Raw genomic sequence first — 22,913 nt, forward strand, 5'->3', positions numbered from 1 at the left:
CCAATCATTCCTAGAAACACTATCACTGACCCACCCAGAAGTCTCTTAGCCTTAGGTATCTCTTAATCCAATCAAGTTGACAATTCAGATTAACTATTATCACACCACCAAAAAAGAGGATATAGAAGGAAACTTTGAGAGATGCCAGCTGTATTCACTACAAGATTGTGAGAACATGTGTATACATGTCCATACTCACTTGTTTTAGTCAGCCTTTTTTGCTGCTGTCGCTAAAAGACCCGGCAAGAGCAATTTTAGAGGAGGAGAAGTTCATCTGAGAGCTCATGGTTTCAGAGGTCTTGGTCCTTGGACAATAGAATCCACTCCTCAGGGTTCAAGGTGAGGCAGGACACCATGGCGGAAGAGTGTGGCAGAGGGAAGCAGCTCACATGATGATCAGAAGGCAGAAAGAGAGAGACTAAGCTCAGCTCACCAAATGTGTACCCCAAAGGCACGCCCCCAATTCCCACCTCCTCCAACCACACCCTACGGGCCCTCAGTTACCACTCAGTTAATCCCCATCAGGGGATTAATTCACCACCTGGATTAAGACTTTCAAAACCCAGTCATTTCTCCTCAAAACCTTCTTGCATTGTCTCACACATGAGCCTTGGGGGGACACCTCATGTCCAAACCATGGCCAAACTGTATACGTTAATTATGTGCAGTTTTTTGCATACCAGTTATAACTTGGTAAAGTACAGCCAAAGGGGAGAAGCGGAACCAGAGAGAAAATTACGAGCTGGGGGTACAGCTCAGTTAGTAGAGTGCTTGCCTCACAAACACTAGCACCACCCAAAAAAATAAGAGAGAGAAAATTACCTCTAGAGAAACTACTATTAAATGCAATTTAAAAAAAAAAAAAAAAAACTGCAAGAAGGTTTCTTCCCAACAAAAACAGAAGCCAGATGACAATGTAATGAATGGTTAACAGGCAACAGGCACTCAGTAAACAAGCTCTCCAGATAACTATGGGAGACTCTCTAGGTGACCGATAAAAGTCCTGGTTCCAGGGCCCCAGGCTGCACCCCCAGGTCAGGATTTCTGGCACAATACTTAAAACATCCATTTTAACCCAAGCCTGGGCGCTACTTCCTCAGGGTGAGGATCTCAGCATGCCACCACTGTCCCCAGGGTGTCAGTGTGCAGTGTGATGTTGCTCAAAGGAAGCTGGATGGAGAAGCGGGGCTGGGTCTTGAGAGAAAATGGCGCCTGACACGTGGAACCAGCCCAGAACACTTTGGAAGCCATCTTGCCTTTTGTCCCCTCCTCAAACTCTGCTGAGCCCCTCCTCGGGGACATCACAGGGAACAAGACAAGCAGTAAGTGGAAAACTGTACAGGAGCTGCTACAGACAGCATGAGACTTCAGATTCAGCCTTGCGACGTCGCCAGTTGTCAATTATTACTATGAAAAAGGAGTGGGCTGGTTTAAAGAAAAGAAAGGATAGTCACCGTCTCAGCATCTCAGTGTTTGCTTTTCTCTCATGGAATGCACTGTCACTCACTCCCAAAGCCCCAGGGCCTTCGGGGAAAACTTCCAGAGAAAATTAAATAAAAATAGAGATGAAAAAAATTCTAATTTCCCCCCAATGCATAAAACGCTAGGGAAGGTTTTGCTGAAGAACTAGTGCTGTCCGTGAGCCCGATCACCCCCAAGGCAGGTGTGGAGGTCGGGGTTCCCTGTCCTGGGCAGTGTTCGTAGGGCGGCAACCTGGACGTCCCTGTTACAGGAATGTCCCAATAGGACCCATGTGGAAATGAGCCCAGTGGCCTTGCAGTTTTCTCCAAAGCTGAGATTCGGTGCTGTGGGATGAGGTGACCCATCAGGGTGTGAGTCCACTGCTGGGAGAATCTGTCGATCGGGAGATAAGACCCCCCGCGGAGCAGCCCAAGGGAATGAGCCAGAGACATGCTGTCAAAGCACGGTGATATTCTGTAACGGAACAACAAAGCCCTGAAAAGGGGATTTTGTCCTCAACCCATGTAGCTGCCACCACGCCGACAGCACCAGGCTGGCTTCCCATTGTTCCTTGATTTAGGTTTATTGAGAATCCTGTGCAGACTAGGCACTGCAGGAAGGGGCAGCAGGGGCCAGCAGTGAACACAATGGGCACGGTCCACGTCCTCACAGCCCCACATCCATGTACGATCAGTCACCCGGGCAATCTGAAGTCAGCAGGTGACGGGCCTGAGAAGCCCCGTGCAGGAACGTCTGGCAGCTCGGACAGCCTCCAGGAGAAAGGCCTTCCTGGGAAAGTGCCGTAGCCAGGCCTGCTGCCTGAGGGGAAGGGGTCACCTCCGCTGTGTCCCCAGGGGAGGACCACACGTGCGCCAACATCCAGGAGATAGAAGCTTGGCTGCGAGCAGGTGAATCCACAATGGTGGAGCAGAACCAGGGGAGAGTGTCCCCAGCAGGGCCAGAGCAGGATTCTGGGGGGCCTGGGCTTTTTCCCAGGCCACTGGTAAAGGCAGCAAAGGGAATAACCAGAGTGACACAAAATGTCACCCTGCAGTGTGGGACAATGGCCTCAACCAGCTGTGCCAGGGCATCTATCTGCTCAGGAGTCTGAGACGCAAACACATTCAAGAAAGGTTGTTTGCTTGTGCAAGAGAATGCAGGGGTCAGAGGTCATTTTATCTGTGCTGCTTCTTCCAATGTGAACTCCAGTATGCAGGGGTCAGAGGTCATTTTGTCTGTGCTGCTTCCTCCAATGTGAGCCCCATGGGGCCGCGAGTGACACCAGCCCCGGGCATTGTCCCAGTCACTGAGCTCCCCACACTTCAGCCCATTGGGCTTGGGCCATGAGCAGATGCCCCTGGAGGGGGCAGGGTCCCTAGGCTCCCAAGCATCTCCCTAGCCTTCCCTGGAGAGAGCCACCAGCTCCTGTAGAGTAAGCCCTGCCCAGCGCCACACACCTGGGAAAGGTGAGAAGTCCAGGTGTTCTGAGGATGAGAATGTCCCTGGGATCTCTGCAGAGAGGAAAAAAAAAAAAAAAAACAGCCTTATCTCCCTTCTGTCTCCCTTTTTCTGTGTCGCCCTTTCCGCCTGCAACCAGTTCTTTTGTTTTAAAGCCTCATTCGCGCTAGGGACCAACCCAGAGCCCGCCATGTGCTGGGCAGGTGCTCTACCACCAGCTACATCCTCAGCCCTTTCTACGTTTTGAGACAGGGTCTTGCTAAGCTGCTCAGTCTGACCTCCAGCTTGAGATCCTGCTGCTTCAACCTCCGAAGTGGCTGGGATTACAGGAGTGGCCTCTGTGCCCAGCTAGCATCTTTCTAAAATTAATATATGTAATTGCAGGATCACGCATGTTTTCATCCATAAGAAATTACACAAGGAATCAGGAAAACACCTTGCCCAATGGAGAGCCTCTTTCATATAGAGCTTTGCCTAGAAAGTAAGAGTTTGGGCCATGCACTTAAAGAGACACAGTTGTGCCGGGCGCAGTGGCGCCTACCTGTAATCCCAGCAGTTCAGGAGGCTGAGGCAGGAGGACCACAGTGCAAGCCAGCCTCAGCAACTTAGTGAGGCCCTAAGCAACTTAGTGAGACCCTGTCTTTAAATAAAAAATATAAAGGTCTGGGGGTGTAGCTCAGTGATAAAGCACCCCTGTGTTTGATACCTGGTACCAAAATAAAAGAAAGAAAAGAGAGTTTCTTGTCATTATAAGAGAGAGAAAATGTGTATACTCACATGCATAAACAAGGAAGTTCCCTTACATATAAAGCTCTAATTTTACATCTAGCCTTCCTCCAGAAAAATAAAGCAATATTTCTTGAACCCCTATCATCTCTGTTTTGCATCCCTCATGTGTAACCTCCCCCATCAGTTCTGTACAACAGAAGTGGGGCTCAGGGGGGTTAAGGAACCAACCTCAGCACCCAGCTGAGAAGAGGCAGATCCTGGTTCCCAGCTGTCTCAACTCCAGAGCTCTCTCCATTCTGCACACAGTCTTGCGCCAGTCTGGACTCTTCTGCCAGACCAGGAGAAATAAGATCGGTGGCTGCCTGTACTTCCACCCTGGGCCTCGTTTCCTGGGGTCTGAGAACTATCCAAGTAGACATCCCACCAGCGGCAGCCTCCCTGCCAGAGGGAGCAAAGCCATTTGCTGGGAAAACCCTGTTCCTTGGTGCACAGGAGGAACCTGGCTGTGGTCCTGTGCCCATCCACAGGGCACACGCGGCTCTGCCCAGATGCACAATAAGGCATGTGGTCCTCACTGTGTGCCCCAGCCCCCCACCTCTGAAGCAGACGCGATCTTTCCTCAGCCAGGTGGCTCCATGCATGCAGACTGCATGACCTGGACCCGCATCAGGTCTGGAGAGGTATGATTAAGAGCCAGGCGGCTCTGCAGTTGGGCTGGCCTAATGGGAAGCGTGGCATTGAATCTCTCTGAGCCTCAGTTTCTTCGCTGTAGAGTGGGCCTCACAGTGGCCATCCTGCCAGGGCACTGGAAGGAATAAAAAGAGATGATTGTGTTATCACTTAGCCTTGGGCCTGGCTCGTGTTAACTGTGAGAGAAACATTAGCTACAGTCACTCTTGCTACCGCCATGCTTGTTCTTGGTTCTGACTGTTCCGCTGAGGTCCTGTGGCCCAGGGCAATCACCTTTGCTCCCCCGGCTTCCATTCCACTTATGCAATGAGTGATGTGGCAACATCACCATTAAGGATGGTGATGGGTGACTTTGGCTAGATTCCTTGCAGGTCATACCAGATCCCAAGGACATCCCTGGAATCTGATTTCATCCACAGACTTTTCTTTTACAAGTTGGTTTCTTAATAACAGTTCAGCCTTACTCACAGGGTTGTTGAGGGGACATGGGTGTGCTTAACATTCAGAATGAAGGACGTTATGGGTGACTTGCTGATACCTTTGACTAAGAAGTTTGCTCTTCTTGCTCTTGGTCCCCTCTACAAAAATCACCTCTCAGTCAGAGAGTGCCCAAGCAGTAACATGGCCTTACCAGAAGGGAGGCAAGGGAAAAGTCGTGGCTTCAGGGATCCCCAGATCTGACATACCTCTAGCCTGTCCTGGAATGCTGGCTGCATTCTTCACAGCTGAGCTTCTTTGGATTCCTTTTCTAGAATCTCTGGATGCTGGGAGCGAACAGAAGTAAAAATGGAGATGTGACTTAGTATCCTAGAACTCCATAACGTAGCACAATCCAGGTGGTTTAAATAGTAGAAACGCGTTCTCTCACAGTTCTGGAGATTGGCAGGCTCTTTCTGGGGGCAAGGGCACCCAGGGTGTCTGATCCAGGCCTCTCCTGGCTGCTGGCGGCTGCTGGCAGTCCCTGGCCTGCCTTGGCTTGTGTACACATCATCCTGATCTCCGCCTGTCTTCTCATGGCCTTCTCCCCTGTGTGGGTCCTTCCTTTGTCTGTCTCTGGGTCCACATTTCCCCTCTATATAAGAACACTAGTCCTGTTAGATGAGGGTCGACCCTGATGACCTCATAACTCAATTACTTTTGTGAAGGTATTTCCAGGTAGTTACACTCTGAGTACTGAGAATTAGGGCTTCAATTATGTTTTATATGCTTTTGGAGGGACACATTCAACTCAGAGGAAGGTCCTTGGACTACTTTCATGACTTAGAAGTAATATAAGAATTAAACTTTCTCCTTACTGACTTCTAATAAGTACCATTTGTTAAGAGCACAGGATCTAGAGCTTACCTGGGTTTTATCCCACCTCTACTTACAAATAGTGTGATCTTGGGTAACTTACTATTCTCTCTGTGTTCAAATTCCTCACCTGTAAAATGGGAGTAATATCCATACTTCTTAGGGTTGATATAAGCATTAAATAAAAATATACTTTATGTAGTTGTAGTGCATCTTTTTTATTTTTTATTTGTTCTTATTAGTTATACATGATAGTAGAATTTTTGACATATTATACATATATGGAGTATAACTTCTCATTCTTTGGGTTGTACATGGTGTAGAATTACATTGATTGTGTAATCATATATGCACATTGGATAGTAATGTCCGGTTCATTCTACTGTCTTTCCTATTGCCATTCCCTGACCCTTCCCTTCATTCCCCTTTGCCTAATCCATAGTACTTCTATTCTTCCCTACCTGCCCCCATTGTGAGTTAGCATCCACATATCAGAGAAAATATTCAGCCTTTGGTTTTATGGGATTGGCTTATTTCACTTAGCATGATATTCTCCAACTCCACCCACTTACCAGCAAATGCAAATAATTTCATTTTTCTTTAAAGATGAGTAATATTCCATTGTGAACATATGCCACATTTCCTTTATCCATTCATCTTTTGAAGGGCACCTAGGTTAGTTCCATAGTTTAGCTATTGTGAATTGAGCTGCTGTACATATTGGTGTGACTGTGTCACTGTAGTATGCTAATTTTAAGTCCTTTGGGTATAAACTGAGGAGTGACATATCTGGGTCAAATGGTGGTTCCATTCCAAGTTTTCTGAGGAATCTCCATACTGCTTTCCAGAGTGGTTTTACCAATCTGTAATCCCACCGGCAATGTATGAGTGTACCTTTTGCCCCACATCCTCACCAACATTTATTGTTGCTTGTATCCTTGATCATTGCCATTCTGACTGGCATGAGATGACATCTCAATGTAGTTTTAATTTGCATTTCTCTAATTGCTAGAGATGTTGCATAGTTTTTCATATATTTGTCAACTGATTGTATTTCTTCTATGAAGTGTCTGTTCAGTTCCTTAGTCCATTTATTGATTAGGTTATTTGGTGTTTTGGTGAAGTTTTTTGAGTTTTTAATCATCCTGGAGATTAATGCTGTATGAGGTGCAGGTGGCAAAGATTTTCTCCCATTCTGTAAGTTCTCTCTTCATGTTCTTGATTGTTCCCTTTGCTGTGAAGGAGCTTTTTAGTTTTATTCCATCCCATTTGCTGATTCTTGATTTTACTTCTTGTGCTTTAGGAGTCTTGTTAAGGAAATCAGTTCCTAAACCAACATGGTACAGACTTGGGCCTACTTTTTCTTCTATTATGCTCAAGGACTTTGTTCTAATGCCTAAGTCCTAAATCCACTTTGAGTTTTGTGCAGGGTGAGAGACAGGGATCTAATTTCATTTTGCTATATATGGATTTCCAGTTTTCCCAGCACCATTTGTTGAATAGGCTATCATTTCTCTAATGTGTTTTTGCCACCTTTGTCTAGTATGAGATATCTATATTTATGTGGGTTTGTCTCTATGTCTTCTATTCTGTACCATTGGTCTTCACATCTGTTTTAGTGCCAATAACATGCCATTTTTGTAGCTCTGTAGTATAATTTAAGGTCTGGTATTGTGATACCTCCTGCTTCACTTTTCTTGCTAAGGATTCCTTTGGCTACTCTGGGTCTCTTACTTTTCCAAATTAATTTCATGACCACTTTTTATATTTCTATGAAGAATGTTATTGGGATTTTAATGGGAATCGCATTAAATCTATATAGCACTTTTGGTAGTATAGCCATTTTGACAATGTTAATTCTGCCTATCCAAGAGAATGGAAGATCTTTCCATCTTCTAAGTTCTTCTTCAATTTCTTTCTTTAATGTACTGTGGTTTTCATTGTAAAGATCTTTCACCTCTTTTGTTAGATTGATTCCCAAATAGTTCTTTTTTCAGGCTACTGTGGATAGGGTAGTTTTCCTAATTTCTCTTTCAGTAGATTCATCACTGATGTATAGAAACACAACTGATTTATGGGTGTTAATTTTATATCCTGCTTCTTTGATGAATTCATTTATGAGTTCTAGAAGTTTTCTGGTAGAATTTTTGGGGACTTCTAAATATAGAATCTTGTCATTGGCAAATAGAGATAGTTTGAGTTCTTCTTTTCCTATTTGTATCCTTTTAATTTCTTCCGTCTAAATGCTCTGGCTAGAGTTTCAAGGACAATGTTGAATAAAAGTGGTGAAAGAGGACATCCTTGTCTTATTCAAATTTTTAGGGGGAATGCTTTCAACTTTTCTCCATTTAGAATGATGTTGGCCTTGGGTTTAGCATATATAGGTTTTAGAATGCTGAGGTATGTTCCTACCATCCATAGTTTTTCAGGTGTTTTGAACATGAAGGGGTGCTATATTTTGTCAAATGCTTGTTCTGCTTCTATTGAGATGGTCATATGATTCTTGTCTTTAAATCTATTGATGTGATGAATTACTTTTATTGATTCTGTATGTCAAACCGACCTTGCATCGCTGGGATGTACCCCACTTGATCGTAGTGCACTATCTTTTTAATACATTTTTTTATGTGACTTGCCAGAATTTTATTGAGAATTTTTGCATCTATGTTCATCAGGGATATAGATCTGAAGTTTTATTTCCTTGATGTGTCTTTGTCTGGTTTTGGTATCAGGATGATACTAGCTTCATAGAATGAATTTGGAAGGGTTCCTTCATTTTCTATTTCATGGAATAAAAATTACTGGTGTTAATTCTTCTTTGAAGGTCTTGTAGAACTCAGTTGAGAATCCATCTGGTCCTGGGCTTTTCTTAGTTGGTAGGCTTTTGATGGTATTTTCTATTTAATGGCTTGAAATTGTTCTGTTTAAATTGTGTGTGTCCTCCTGATTAAGTTTGGGTAGATCATATGTCTCTAGAAATGTGTTGATGTCTTCATGATTTTCTATTTTATTTGAGTATAAATTTTCAAAATAATTTCTGATTATTGTCTGTATTTCAATAATATCCATCATGATGTTTCCTTTTTTATCATGAATTTTTGTAATTTGAGTTTTCTCTTTCCCTTCGTTAGCATGGCTAAGGGTTTACCAATTTTATTCATTTTTCCAAAGAATCAACTTTTTGTTTTGTCAATTTTTTGAATTGTTGCTTTTGTTTCAATTTCATTGATTTCAGCTCTGATTTTAATTATTTTCTGACTTCTAATGCTTTTGGTTTTGATTTATCTTTTTCTAGGACTTTGAGATGTAATGTTAGGTTATTTATTTGGCTATTTTCTATTCTTTTAATGAGTGAGCTCAATGCAATGAACTTTCCTCTTAGAACCCCCTTCATAGTGTCCCAGAGATTTTGATATGTTGTGTTGCTATTTTCATTAATGTCTTAAGAGTTTTTTATTTCACCTCTAATTTATTCAGCTATCCATTGGTCATTCAGTAGCATATTATTTAGTCTCCAGGGATTAGAGTAGATTCTATTTTTTATTTTATCATTGATTTTTAATTTCACTTCATTATGATTTGATCAAATGCAGGGTATTATCTCTATTTTTTTTTTATTTGTTAAGAGTTGCTTTGTAGCATAAGGTATGGTCTATTTTAGAGAAGGATTTCTGTGCTCCTGGGAAGAAAGTATATTCAATCACTGATGGATGAAATACTCTGTCTATGTCTGTTAAGTCTAAATTATTGATTATATTATTTAGTTCTATAGTTTATTTGTTTAGTTTTTGTTTGAAGGATCTATCCAGTGATGAGAGAGATGTATTATTGTGTTGTGGTCTATTGTATTCTTAACATTGAAAAGGGTTTGTTTGATGTACATAGATTCTCCATTGTATAGAGCATAAATATTTACTCTTGTTATGTCTTGTTGATGTATAATTCCTTTAAGCAGTATGAAATGTCCTTCTTTGTCCCTTCTGATTAACTTTGACTTGAAGTCCACTTTATCTGATATGAGGATAGAAACCCCTGCTTGTTTATGAGGTCCATGTGAGTGATATGTTTTTTCCCATCCTTTCACCTTCAATCTGTGAATGTCTTTTCCTACAAGGTGAGTCTCTTAGAGATGGCGTATTGTTGGGTCTTGTTTTTTAAATTCAGTCTGCCAGTCTATATCTTTTGATTGATGAGTTTAGGCCATTTACATTCAAAGTTGTTATTGAGATATGATTTGTATTCCTAGTCATTTTGGTTTATTTCTGGTTTTTAATTTGAGTTAGTTTCTCCTTTGATTGACTCTCCCGTTAGGGTGGTTCCTCCCTTTGCTGGTTTTCACTGTTATTTTTCATTTCATCTTCATGGAATATTTTGCTGAGAATGTTCTGTAGTGCAGGGTTTCTAGTTGTGAATTCTTTTAACTTTTGTTCATCATGGAATGTTTTTATTTCATCTTCATATCGGAAGCTTGATTTTGCTGGGTATAGTATTCTTGGTTGGCAACCATTTTCTTTCAGAGCTTGGTATATGTTATTCCAGGACCTTCTAGCTTTGAGGGTCTGGGTTGAGAAATCAACTGAGATCCATATTGGTTTCCCTCTAAATGTAATCTGACAGTTTTCTCTGGCAGCCTTTAAAATTCCATCCTTATTCTGTATGTTAGGCATTTTCATAATAATGTGGCTTGATGTGGGTCTACTGTAATTTTGTATATTTGGGGTCCTGTAAGCCACCTGTATTTGATTTTCCATTTCATTCTTTAGGTTTGGGAAATTTTCTGATATTATTTCATTGAAAAGATTGTGCATTCCTTTGGTTTTTATCTCTGCATCTTCATCTATCCCCATAAATCTTAACTTTGGTCTTTTCATGTAATCCCATATTTCTTGGAAGTTCTGTTCATGGTCTCTTCACAGCTTTTCTTCATGACCAACTTTATTTACAAGACTATATATTTTGTCTGCATTGTCTGAAACTCTGACCTCCAAGTGGTCTAGTCTGTTGGTGATGCTTTCTATTGAACTTTGAATTGGTTTATTGATTCCTTCATTTCAGAGATTTCTGCTTAATTTCTTTTCAGAATCTCTCTTTGTTGAAGTGATCTGTCATCTCCTGAATTTTCTCTCTGATTTCATTCCCTAAATAGTCCTTTACTTTATGACTCAGTTTAACTATGTACATTCTAAGATCCTTCTCTGACATTTCTTCCACTGTGGCATTAACGGATTCTATTATTGGAGCATCTTGGATTGTTTGGGGTAATTTTTTCCCTTGTTTTTCATGTTGTTTGTGTGTCTGCCTATCTAGTAGTATAGATCTGAGACTATGTAGTTTCTACCCTATAGACTTATAGTGTCCCTGAATGTTTCCAGTACCATGCCATTAAGGAGGAGACAAATAATAACAGCAAACAATGCAAATAATACACAAGATTAAACCAAATAACTCCTACTAGAACATCTACAGTTTTGTCTCAATGAACAGAAATGATATGCTCAGTTATTGCCTACAATAAAAACAGTAAGTTTGCCAGGGGTTTACAATTTTCAATGGTGGACAAAGAGAGAATAGGAGTGGTATAGGGTGTGATGTTTATGAGGAAGGAGGAGAGAAGAGAGGAGTAAAAAAATTAAAGGAAGAGTGAAGGAGGAAATAATAGAGGTAAACTGGTAGCAGGAGAAAAGAGAATCAAGGGAAATAGATAAGTGAGAGAAAAATTATTTTAAAAAGCAATTTTTAAAGTAGAAAGAAAAAAGAAAAGGAAAAGAATAAAAATAAAAGAGTACAAAACAAAATCTAAATATACTAACCACACATCTGAGTCCTCAATGAACTAATACATGAAAAATAATTGATTTCAAAAATGGTAGAAATGTGAGAGAAAAATTAAAAAGAAAAAAAAGAGCTCAATGAAAAATTGAACAATTGTTTCTGTTGGAGATCAAAAGTTTCTCAGCTTCCTTTCTCAGCATTTAAGTGGGGCTGTCTGGAGTTTGACACTTGCTTCACCCTCAGGGTGGGGGAAGCTAGGGTGGGTAGGGTTGCTAGGGTGAAAGAGGTAATGCCAAAAGGGGAACTCCTGGAGGCAGGTGTAAGCTTAGGTGGGCTCCAGGCTCTTCACTGAATGCCAATTGGTCTGGAGATTTTAAATCAGTGCACCATTAGAGTCCAGCAATTGCCAGTCCACACTGGAAGACTGCACCCCAGGAACATCCTTTGGGTTCCACTTGTGTGGTATAGGAGCCACTACATCACCTGTGGACCCCACAATTCCTGGTCTCTGATTCAGTCTCCAAACTCAATCTCTCCATCTCTGTCCTTTAGAATTCTTGGTCAGGCACTCTCGCAGCTGGTCCTACAAGCAGCTGGATTAGAGGGAAAGGGGGAAGCCAGGTGGGTTTCTGCGACCAGTTGTCCCGTGTGTAAACCTTGATTTTCTCCAAGCTTGATTTTCTCCTGGTCATTTAGGCACATTCTCTGTCATGCAGTGTGGGTTCCCCTAGCTTATTTTTCAAGCCAGACTCAGGTCTGCCAGAAATCAGCTCCCCTGGCTGCAACCCCCATGCCACAGCTACAGAATGGTTCCTTCCACTGCCCTCTGCATGCCATTGGGAGAGATGGTGGCTTTTTTCCCCATACAAGGAGCACACCTTACTGTTTAGTCAGGCAGTGACTCTGATCTCTTAACTGTCCATACCCTGATATGCTTCAGTTCCCCCAAGAATGAGAGTTTCTTTAATTTCTTTATCGTTTTACTGCATTCACAGAGGGATGGTTCTGGTTTGTGCCTCCAACCACTGCCACAGTTGTGGCACTGGGAATTTCTTCACCATTTTATTATATTCAATCTCTTGAGTCCCCAATCTGTTTTGAGCTTCCAGTATTAAATCCCAAAAGAGTCCCTCATAAGTTTTGTTCATTCACCTACCTTATTAAAAAGCTACCTGTCTGCTTTTCTTGGTTTCATGCCACAGCACTGCCAGGGAAGCACCTCCCTATTCCACCATCTTCCTTTCCTCCTGCGTAGTGCATCTTATTATTACCATTATATATCCTATCCTGTTTGGAAAAGGCTCCATCTAACAAAAGCATATAAAATACTGTTACCATATGCCAGGCACTCCTCCCAAGGCTGCTGTACATATCAACTTATCGAATCATCTTGGGATGATGAGGTAGATGTTATTGTCATCCCTGTGTTACAAAAACTAAGCCCTGGAGAGGTTAAGTCACACGGGTACAACCCCACAGCCACTAAGTGGGAAAATCAGGACCTGAGTTCAGGTTTGTGTGATTCCAGGACCTTTTAGAAGCCACTGAGACTCATGCCTCCCCAGGAGTAGTAAAAGGGTCTCATGATAGTGAAGAGAGTCACAGGCCACCACCTTCCCTTACCCAGAAAGCCATTCAGTTTTCAAAGGCCTGACTCGGAAGACATTCCCCAGAAAGTCACTCTGTGCTCAGGACTCACTCCTTTCTTAAAACTAGCCCCAAACTTGAATGGCATCTGACCCTCTTCCAAGCCCTGGAGTTCCCCACCCCAGGAGGGCTGCCTTCCACCCCAACAAATGGCAGTCCCCTCCCTGACGCCTTGTCTCTGGTATGTGTCATCCTTCTAGGGAAGTGCGGCAGAACCTCTGTGCTGATAAAGGGGACACTCTGTCTGAAGAATGAAGAGAACTTCTGGGCCATGGGCCACCTCGCCAGCGACTCCAAGTGGAACTGTTGAGCCCGCGTGTGCCTGGAGGGTGCAGGAACCCCAGCCACCAACGCACCTCCCGGAGAGCCAGTGGGAATTGTTCATAGTGCCAAAGTCCTACACTGCGTTTTCAATGGGTCCCTGTACATAGTTTGCTCCGCTGCCCTGGTCCCCACCTCTTGCTATACTGGAACTGATTTGTACAATGTGGGAACTTTGTTACCTTTTTAATGGAGGGCCACTTCCTTTCCCAGCACTTCCATTATCAGACTTTTTCCAGGAAGGGGGGCTAACCACATTACTTTTCCCTTTTCTCTTTCTCCGTTTTTATTTTATTAACTGGGGGAGGGAGTATTAGTATTAGTGCCATTATATCTACTGGACTTTAGGTAGGGAGAATTTCTCTTTAAATGATGGTAGTTTGAAATTTGGAAGATGTCTTGATGGGAAGGACTGAGGTTGGGCCTCTGTCTCAGCCCCGAGTGGGCTTCAGACATCAGATCTTCCACATCAAACCCCTTCCCAGTTCTTCCCAGCTGCCTTGCGGGTCCCCGCCTTAGCCACAAGCAGGCCTTTTGAACTGCCAAGAGGGGGGTCTGACTTCTCAACCCCTTGGCCTCTTCTGCAGCACTGGGAGACTGGGTAGCAGGTGGCTGTCCTCTTTAAGCACCTTTTTAAATACCAGCAGAAAGGGCTCCCATAATTGTTAACATCACCATTACACTTATAAAATTAAAACAAAAATGATCTTCCTCTCTAGATGGTACACAGATGAGAAGCTTTGGTTTTCATTTCTCTTCTCAACTGCCTTTATTGGTGTGGTGTTTGACAAGATTTCAGCTTGAAGCCTCACCATGAATTGATTTTTTTGTTTGTGTGTGTGTGTGTGTGTGTGTGTGTGTGTGTGTGTGTGTGTATTTGTTTTGGGCCAATTTTAGATACCCGAGTGCACTTTTTTTTTTTTTAAGTTAGTCCTAACTTTTAAAGGAAAACCAAGAGACATATCTGGTGTAAATGTTGCAATATGAATTATGTTTGCAATCCCTTTTCTTTCCCACTCCTTCCCATTCGAGTACACTGCACAAATAAAATGCTAGGGAGTTTGAATCAAAACCAGTTTTTCTAACTTGTTGCTCATTTGTTGGAACTCAATAAAGCAAAGACTAAACATTTTTATAACCTTTTCCTCTGTTCCTCATTCTTCATTTCTACCTGCTCCCTAGAGCTCAGCCTGGGTTTCAACTCAGCCACCTCCCAGTCCAAATTTGTTCGGGGCCACATTTCTCGTTTTCCATGTTGGGGAGGTCCGACTTTACAAGTCAGATTTTAAAAGCAGGATGCTGTGGTTGGACCCTTCATCACATCTCTGATGGAGAGGAGGAAGTTAAGGCCTCCCTTCTCCAGGCTCAAGGAAAATTGACCCTTCACATACTGTGGAGAAGAACAGCGGAGTGGGAATGAGAAGACCTTCAACCCCCAGCTGGCCGTTGGGTGACCCAAGGTAAGTCCCCTTCCCTGGGCTGCTGGTGACTGGCAACAGGAAGACTACCATTCCTCCAGAGGGTCAGAGTTGACCCGTCGTCAGAGTCAAGCAGGCACCAGAATCAGGTCTGGGGGTGCTGGTGATGGGGGACTGAGAATGTGTGTGGCTTACAAGGCTCCAAGGAGGCTGCTGCTGCTGGTCCAGACACCTCACTTTGGGAACCACAGGTCTAGCTGTTGCTTTTTTTACAGGAATTTACCCAGTTGGGTCCATTTTATCTAAAGAAATCATGTGTTTTGTTTATTCTTCAGATGAGAGGAAAGACTCCACTTTCCAAATATAGGAAACACTAAAAAATCAAATTCGGAAGAACCTGGTCTCCTCTGGAAGACACCCTTGGTCTCCCCCACTGACGTCCTTGCTCCCTCCTGTGGTGTCCTGTGACACCATCTCTGTCTCTTCTCATTGCACAGCTTTAGGATTCGTGTGGTCAGTTTATCAATTCCAAACTGACCCAGGGCCTAGCAACTCTCAGTTTGAAGGGATTCATAAACTGACCACATAATCCCCCTTACTAATCAGCAAACTTGAATGTGAATGAATGTGGCTAGCTATTTAAAAATAAATATACTAGTTACTTTTTTTATTCATTACTTACTATGGGTTAGGCTTTGTGGTGAATGCTTTCCTTTTATTTTATTTCTTAATACCTTTATTTTATTTGCTTATTTTTTTGTGTGGTGCTGAGGATCAAACCCAGTGCCTCACACATGCTAGGCAAGCGTTTCTACCACTGAGCTATAAGCCCAGCCCCCATATTTCCTTATTCTATCTTTCTAACCCTCTGAGATAATTGCGCCTTTTCACAGATGAGAAAATAGGCATAGTAAGGTTTTGTAACAAACCCAAAGTCATGTGGATACTAAGTGATTGTCAGGAATTCTACCAATTTTCCTTCTTGTGTGTCCTTTCTCAACTTCTCGAAAAACAGCCTCTCTTCTACAGGAACTGCCCTCCCTGTTCCATGAGGCTCCGGTGGGACCATTGATGGGACCCACTCTAGCATATGACCCACATCTGGCTAATCATAATCCCTTCTGCTGACCCCTGGGATGGCCTGTGCACCAGGCAGGGCCAGCTGAGCTTCCTGAGAGATGGATGCTGAGAGAAACAAGCTCAGTCTCTCTGCTTGGATGACTGAATTAAGATGTGGACCTGGAGCTGATTGCAGTTATTTTCCCAGTAGTGGGAAGAATTCCTGTCTGCATAAGTTAAGAACTTGGAGAGAAAGGCAACTATTTGAGAATATTGCAGTTGTTGCAGTATATGATGTAGGTCAGCTGCTATAACAAAGAAGTCCCAATTGCAATGTTTCAAACAAAATAGAAGTTCATTTCTGTTTCAGGCAATAGTCAGGGGTGGGCTGTCAATTCACACAGCTCACTACACTGCAAACTCCATGAAGCAAGAACTGTGCCTATCTTGTTCCCTTATCCATATCCTATTCATAGAACAATGTCTGGCACATAGTAGATGCTCCATATATACTTGTTGAATGGTTGGATGATGGATATACTTTTGTTTGATTTTGCAGTACTGGGGGTTGAACTCCAGTCTTCATGCATGCTAGGCAAGTGCTCTACCACTGAGCTACATCCCCAACCCTTGGATGATGAATGAATAATGATGCACAAACGGATGATGGATGGATGAGGAATGTCAGCTCTGCAGTCAAACAAAGCTGAGTCTGTGTTCCAGTTCTCCTAATTATCATCTTGTTGGATTTACTTAACCTTTTCAGAGCCCTGGTTCTTCATCTGAGACCTGGAGATGATTATACACCATCAGTTTAGTGTGAGGTTTATGGAATTCATGAATTTAAAGTGCCAAACACACAGTAAGCACCCCATGCATGATTCTCCCCTCCTGCCACTCTAACCTGTGAGCCACATCAGGTCAGGCAATGTGAAGGCTGTCCCTTTCCATGCCTGGATGGCCTGCTTGTGTGAGGAGGCAGCCAGGGGAAGTTCCATCCAGGTCTGGGAAATGATATTCCAAACATGTTCCTCTGGCATTGCAGAGTTTGACATATGTAACATCCCTCTCCTTATACCCCTAAATTTACCCCCAAGCCTCCAAAATTCTAAAAATCCAACTTGCAATTTTCTTATTTAAAAAAAATAACAAAAGGTTAAAAGCAGATTTTGCTGCCTCATTTTGTGGCTCCTGCCTGCACTGCCTTCCCTGCCTGTGCTCCCAGCCCAGGATCCTCCCCAACCTCATCGACCCCAAGCTGTCCTGTCTGTCTAGCTCATCAGTAAACATCACCAGCACATCCCCCTCTGCAGGCGACTGCCTTCCCTCCTTAACTCCTTCCCTTCCTGCTACTCACCACCCTTGCTGTTAAGCTTGCCACTCAGAAGGAACTGGAACAAATTCTTCAAGCCAAACAGTGCAAGCTGGGCCCAATACCTAATATCTGAAGAAAGCAAAGAAAAAACCCTGATAAATGGTGGAAGTGAAAACACAGAGAAGGTGGTCGTGCTCTCTAAACCATCCAGCAAAATACAGCCAGCTGACTTTGTCCACTGGGAATGACTTAAGAGTGGCAGAAACTGGGAGAGAGGTTCCCAAGGGGGCACAGCGTTCTTGGTGCAGTAGGAGAGAGCAGTGGCTGGAGTGGCCGTCTGCTGTTTTCCCTGTCTGCTGCCTCTTTGTTTCTTAGTGCTTTCTTGAGGGGATACACCTCTCGCCCCACTCATCTGAGTCTGAAGGCTGTCCATCTTGATGAGCACCTGCCTCCCCTTGTCGGGGGGAAGCCTTGGGGCTCCGTTGCCCGCTTCATTGAGGTTCACTGAGACAGGTACAGTACCATGCATCAGACCCAAGCAGGACCAACCAGGTGCTGGGAAAAAGAGCTTCCTTCTCCACCTGGAGCTACCAGAAGCCAGAGCCTTTGCCAGGGAGAGTAAGCCAGTCTATAGGTAGGAAGAATGAGGCTGAAAAACAAACAAAAGAAATGGAGAAAATAGGAGCTATGGGGATGGTGATGGTGGTGGTGGTGGTGGTGGTGGTGGTGGTGGTGGTGGTGGTGGTGATGGTGGTGGTGGTGGTGGTGGTGGTGGTGGTGGTGGTGGTGGTGATGGTGGTGATGGTGGTGGTGGTGGTGGTGGTGGTGGTGATGGTGGTGGTGGTGGTGGTGGTGGTGGTGGTGGTGGTGGTGATGGTGGTGGTGGTGGTGGTGGTGGTGGTGGTGGTGGTGGTGGTGATGGTGGTGGTGGTGATGGTGGTGGTGGTGGTGGTGGTGGTGGTGGTGGTGGTGATGGTGGTGGTGGTGGTGGTGGTGGTGGTGGTGGTGGTGGTGGTGATGGTGGTGGTGGTGGTGGTGGTGGTGGTGGTGGTGGTGGTGATGGTGGTGGTGGTGGTGGTGGTGGTGGTGGTGATGGTGGTGGTGGTGGTGGTGGTGGTGGTGGTGGTGGTGGTGGTGGTGATGGTGGTGGTGGTGGTGGTGGTGGTGGTGGTGGTGGTGGTGATGGTGGTGGTGGTGGTGGTGGTGATAACCGAGACAACCATAACATCATCTGAGTCCCTGGACCCTGCCATTCCTGAGGCCAAATCCATGACTTTCCATTTCAATAAAAATAATGTATTTCACTTTTTTACCTAAGCTAAAAACCTTTTGAGTTGGATTTCTAACACTAGAAACTCAGACTTGCAATGGTTGATGAGATTATGAAAAAAAAAATCAAGGAAAGGGCGACACATGTAAAAGAGTCACAGGTGGCTAGTAGCTACATAACCGGATGGTGGAGTTCTAAGTCCCTGCTACTCAAGTATGGCCCCTGAATCTGCAGCAGCAGTATCACCAGGAGCTTGTTGGAAAGGCAGAATCTCTGTCTCTGACCCCAGATTGTTGATTTCAGAATCTGTACTTTGACAGAATTTGCAATAAGGTGATTGACATGTTCACTAAAGTTGAAAAGAAACTCTGTTCTGAAGTCATTGAACAGCTCTTCCCTCAACAACTCCAGCACACTGGTGGGTGGGCAGCAAATCTAATACCTTTCCTGACTGGGGACATTGGCAATACCCCGACATCATTCTCCCCTCCTCTGCCCTCCTGCCACTGCTCCCAATAGCCAAACCCAGCCAGAAGTCCCTGGACTAGGGTATCTGTTGATCCAGTCCATCAGGTGGCCCAGCACACAGATCGTACTATTGGCTGGACAAAAAATGGCAAATACACCACCAACTTGCCATCATGCCCCACTCCACACCCACAGCAAATGTTAACAATCTGCCAAAATACCTTTGCCTAACAGGCTTAAGTAAGTCTTCACAATTCCTAAAGAGTGCTCCACCATGAATCTATTAGCCTTAGAATGTGAGATGAACTATGGGGTGGATGCCATTAGGTGCCTGGCTAATATCCATCCCCCATTCTTCCTTGCTAACAGAACCAAGATATTGCTCAGGCAGCCACCCATCCTCAGGTGAGACACTCAATGTCCCAGCTTCCCTTGCATCGAGGGGTGGCTAATGAGACATAAGCAGGAGGCCACTGCATACCTGATGCCAGTCTCCTTCCTCCCTCTTCTTACCTTGTGCACATTGGTGGTTTGAGATTTAGGCCTTAATGGCCTATGGATCTATGAACCTGTGCCAAAGCTGCCTATTTTCAAACTTCTTGATATGTGAGAAAAGCAAACCTCTATTTGTTTAACCCACCACTCACTGGCTTTTTCTGAACCACAATCAAATCCACTCAATAACCAACACAAACGCTATAGGCCATCCCTGGACAAATAAATAGAAATCTCTTCACTCATACACCTATTCACTTATCCCTGTACTAATTACAAGGTGAGAGATTGTTTCCTATTCAAGGAATCTTGATCTATGCTTGAAGGATAAGTAGGTGTTTACCAAGTGGATAAATCAGAGGAAGACAAAAGAAACAAAAGCGAAAAGGAATATACACGTTCAGGATTTCGAGTAGTAATAATCTAATAAGCAGTCTATACTATGTAGCAAAGGAAGAAACCATCAACTCTGAACAACCAACTTTGACAACCAAGTCATCCAGTCATAAAAAAAAAAAAAAAAAAAAAAAAAAGAATTGATCATCTACTTGGAAAGAACCTGGAAAATAGTCAAATAATTAAACTTTTACAGCACATGATAGGAAATCAAAAAGTAGTTTGGGATTTCCAAATACAAACACAATTTTATATAGGAAACAGATGTGAAGAGAGACAAAATATATTTGAGGTCTTTTACCTTAGACTTGCAGCCCATAACTGAACTCATGTCTCAAATCTTGGGACATAGTCCCTTTCTGCAAATCTACCCTTGATTCCCCATGCCAGCCTCTCTGACCAGTGGTCTGCTGGCTGACACAATGTCTCCTCAGAACATCCACACCTTCCTCTTTTATTGCCCAAGTGCTATCCATTCTTCCAGGCCCAGGTGAAATTCCATCAGATCAAATAAAGGTGAATTTGGGGTGATGAGGAAACTGGACTTAAGGATAACACATGTATCCCAACAGCTGTCTGGGAACTCTGCTCCTCTGAACTTCTGGGGCAAATTAATTTCCATCACCAGAATTTACTTAGTTCCAACCACACATGAGTTTAGCGGTTTTACCTTTTCTTGGTCTGACCTTCTCCTCCTGGACAGAATGTGTGCTGAACATCAGATTTCATCCCTGACCCTCTCTTTTAGTAGCAGCACACACTAATGGGACTTCCCATTAGAGAAGTCCTTTATGGCCTCATTCTTTCCCTGTTCCATTCACGTAATATGGGTATGGCACCAGCACCAAACATGTCCCTTCTGTCCAGACAGTCATGAAACTCAGGCTCAGCTAGTCATGGCACTCATCTCTGAGCTTAGAGAATGTTCCAAGTGGTACACACGTGACCCAAGCTGTGCCAAGCAGAGTCAGTCTTGAAGTTTATAGAAATTGAAGAGGAACGGCTTCAGATTACAGAATATAAGAGAACCGGACAAAAGTCCAAAGAGCATGTAAGACATGCTGCCATGGGCTATCCATGGAAGCCTGTTTAATGTCCCTTAGAAAGATGAGAAAAAAACTCAAATGTCCTTCTAGTCATGTTTTGCTTACTTGGATTATGCTTCTAGGACTGGACCATGTGGGTCATGGTTTTAATAGGGTTACATGAGCCAGTTGTTCCAGTAAATGTGAAATGAAGTTGGAAAACCAACTGGAAACATATCCTGCTTCTCGTTACCCATTTTGATGAACTATGCTTGTCTCCACATTTACTCATACTGTCTTCTCTCTGGTAAGAATTCTTTTGAGCCCTGGAATAGACAGAAACATGGTTAAGTGTCAGGGGACAAGTGACTTTCCACCACCACATGGACTACCTGTGGCAAGGCTATCCAGGAATGAGGGGCCCTAGATTCGGGCCCTTGCTTTTACCACTAATGGATTGTATGATGGTTTGGATGTGAGGTGTCTCCCAAAAGTTCATGTATGAGACAATGCAAGAAGGTTTAGAGGAGAAATGATTGGGTTGTGAGAGCCTTAATCCAATCAGTAATTTCGTCCCCTCATGGGGATTAACTGAGTGGTAACTGAAGGCCAGTAAGGTGTGGCTAGAGGAGGTGGACACTGGGGGACTGCATTTGGGGTATACATTTTGTATCTGGCAAGTGGAGTCTCACTCTGCCTCCCGATCATCATGTGAGCTGCCTCCCTCTGCCATACTCTTCTGCCATGATCTGCCTCACCTCAAGCCCTGAGGAATGGAGCCTGAGTCTGTGCACTGAGACCTCTGAACCCGTGAGTCCCTAAATAAACTTTTCCTCACCTAAAATGATTCTCATCAGGTCTTTTAGTCACAGCAGCAAAAAAGCTGACTAAAACAGGTTGCATGGCCCTGGGAAAGTCTGCCACCTCCCCTCCTTCAGCCTCAGATTTCTCTTTTGAAAACTGAGGGATTTTAGACCAGATAATCATTAACTTCCATTCCAGCACCGAGGTTCTATAATTACAGGAACCTAGTCCAATCCCCTCTAAAGAGGCTCTAGGCTCCAGCTCCTACCTTTACCCTCAACCAAAACCTTTGGGGGAGTTTCTCAGAGTGGTAGGGAGCTAAGTACACTTCTGGACAATTGCTCTAAAGCTTTTGAGCAAAGATTGTCGGCAAGCTTCCCTGGAGAGTTTTGGAGAAGCTTGTGTCCATAAACAGTACATAATTAAAGAACGATGGAAAACTGAAAATCAGGCTGCTTAGGAATATTTATCTGAATTCCAAACATGGGAGCAACAGGAGAGATTCCGCAACTCTCCTCAGCCCAGCTATATTCACAATGGTCTCTTAAAAAACAAAACAAAAAAAACAAAAAACCTTTGTTCAGAGTGTTATCCAGCTGCTCTTGAGAGACAGATGGTCTTGCTCTAGGCCTGGACACAGTCTCAGACACTATCTCCACCCTGCAAAGGTGGGTGAACCTTCCAAGCACCAGCATGAGGACCAGGCTAAGGGCCAGGTTGGCTTTAGCAAGTGAATTTCTCTCTGAGGGACTTTTAAATCCACATGTACTCCAGAGGAAGTTTTCCATGGTGCTTCTGACTCCCTTGTATGGCAGATTGTGTAAGAATGACCAGGACTCCAAGAAGGAAGGAGGTCCACAGAACATTATCATTTTGATCCTCCACAATGGGAAATTGCATAACTTTCCACATCAGAGGAGTCAAGTTTGGGCTTCAGAATTCTTCAAGACTGGATTCTGGAATCTTCCCAAAGTCCCACAACTGGTAAGTGTCAGAGCCAGGATTTAAATCCAGGTTTCTCTGAGACTAAAGTCCATGCTTTCCACAACAGTCCGGTCCCTCAGCAAATGGGATGGAATCAATTATAGCACTGCAAAGAGCATGTGGGCACATGAATTCAAAATGGGCTGACACGCGATGCATGTGCCCCAGGCATTGTGTCCCCCAGGATCCCTCCAACACTCCCAGGCCAGGGGGGTGGGAAGTCCCCCTGTCTAGGAGTTTGGCTTTCATGTTAGTGATGGCGAAAGACGGATGGGAATGGGGGCATCGGTTGGGTAAGGCCTTTCAGA

At 44.0% G+C, this 22,913-nt stretch overlaps 1 protein-coding gene across 1 annotated transcript in view; it reads left to right on the forward strand.

Annotated features, from left to right (window-relative positions):
* Positions 1 to 14,513, forward strand: part of ZHX2 (zinc fingers and homeoboxes 2) — a 162,440-nt gene extending 147,927 nt beyond the window's left edge. Inside the window, exon 4 of the mRNA XM_079144187.1 lies at positions 13,251 to 14,513. The gene's annotated coding sequence lies outside the window, so the exon portion shown is untranslated. The remainder of the gene's footprint in view (positions 1 to 13,250) is intronic.
* Positions 14,514 to 22,913: the final 8,400 nt, after the last annotated feature.

This window comes from Sciurus vulgaris, assembly GCF_902686455.1.
Source record: "Sciurus vulgaris genome assembly, chromosome: 1".
Classification (NCBI taxonomy): domain Eukaryota; kingdom Metazoa; phylum Chordata; class Mammalia; order Rodentia; family Sciuridae; genus Sciurus; species Sciurus vulgaris.